The sequence below is a fragment of the Schistocerca piceifrons genome, unplaced genomic scaffold (genome assembly GCF_021461385.2).
Source record: "Schistocerca piceifrons isolate TAMUIC-IGC-003096 unplaced genomic scaffold, iqSchPice1.1 HiC_scaffold_2513, whole genome shotgun sequence".
Lineage (NCBI taxonomy): Eukaryota > Metazoa > Arthropoda > Insecta > Orthoptera > Acrididae > Schistocerca > Schistocerca piceifrons.
In genome coordinates, this window is record NW_025728458.1 from 664,746 (window position 1) to 666,169 (window position 1,424).

Below are 1,424 nucleotides of genomic sequence, written 5' to 3' on the forward strand. Positions count from 1 at the left end.
CAGATCATGAGCTCCTGATTGCAAAATTTCGGCTGAAACTTCAGAATGTAGCAAAAAGTATCCCAACTTGCAGATACGACCTTAACTCTATACCCTCCGACTATGCTGTAGAGGTACAAAACAGATTTAATGTATTACAGCTGGAGGACAAAAGCTCGCAAGAGATGTGGACAGAAGTAGCTAATACTGTCAAGGAGGCCGCAGAGAAACACATTTCCAAGAAAAGGAACAGTAAGAAGGCTAGATGGCTATCAGTTGAGGCACTGCAAGTTGCAGAAGAACAAAAGAAAGCAAAAATCAAGGGAGATAGATCAGCTATGTTTGAATTAAATAAAGATTTTCAGAAATTAGCAAGAAGAGATAAAAATATATTCTTTAATGAACAGTGCAAGGAAGTTGAAGATAGTAATGTAATGGGGAAGACAAGAGATCTTTATAAGAAAATTAGAGAAATTAAAGGAAAATTCCAGGCAAAAATTGGAATGATAAAAGATAGAAATGGGAAAGATCTGAGTGAAGCAGAGGATGTTAAGGAAAGATGGGCAGAATATGTAGAAGACCTATACAAGAAAGAACTGCATCATGACAGGGCTCCTACTGCTGATGTTAATGTTAATTTAGAACTAGAGCCAGATATTTTGGAGAGCGAAATCCAGTGGGCCCTTGAAAATATGGCTGATAACAAAACTAGTGGACATGATGAAATACCAGCAGAATTGTTTAAAGTCACTGGAAAGGATGCAGTGAAAGTGCTGCACTCAATATGTCAAAAATATGGATCACGCAGCAGTGGCCAGAAGACTGAAAAAGATCAGTATTCATCCCCATTCCAAAGAAGAAAAGTTCTAAAGAATGCTCAGATTACCGAACAATCGCACTTATTTCACATGCTAGCAAAGTTATGTTGAAAATCTTACAAAATAGACTTTGCCAATATCTAGATCGAGAGCTGCCAGAAGAACAAGCTGGATTTAGGAAAGGAAGAGGAACTAGAGATCAAATTGCTAACATTCGGTGGATTACGGAAAAAGCGAGAGAATTCCAGAAAGATGTGACCTTTGCTTTATTGACTACGCCAAAGCCTTTGACTGTGTCGATCACAACAAATTATGGAACGTACTGAAAAACATGGGTGTCCCAGATCACCTCATTCATCTGATACGGAGTTTATACCTTGACCAAGAAGCCACGGTGAGAACTATGTATGGAGCAACGAAATGGATAAAGATTCAGAAAGGGGTCCGGCAAGGCTGCATACTGTCACCGTACTTATTCAATCTGTATGCAGAACATGTCATGAGGAATGCGAGGCTAGATGAAGGAGAAACAGGAATTAAAATAGCTGGAATAATTGTAAACGACCTCAGGTACGCGGATGATACGATCCTGTTGGCAGAAAGTGAAGAAGAATTGAGAACACTCTT

At 39.1% G+C, this 1,424-nt stretch overlaps 1 pseudogene; it reads left to right on the forward strand.

Annotated features, from left to right (window-relative positions):
• Positions 1-413: 413 nt before the first annotated feature.
• Positions 414-1,104, forward strand: LOC124743711 (annotated as a pseudogene).
• Positions 1,105-1,424: the final 320 nt, after the last annotated feature.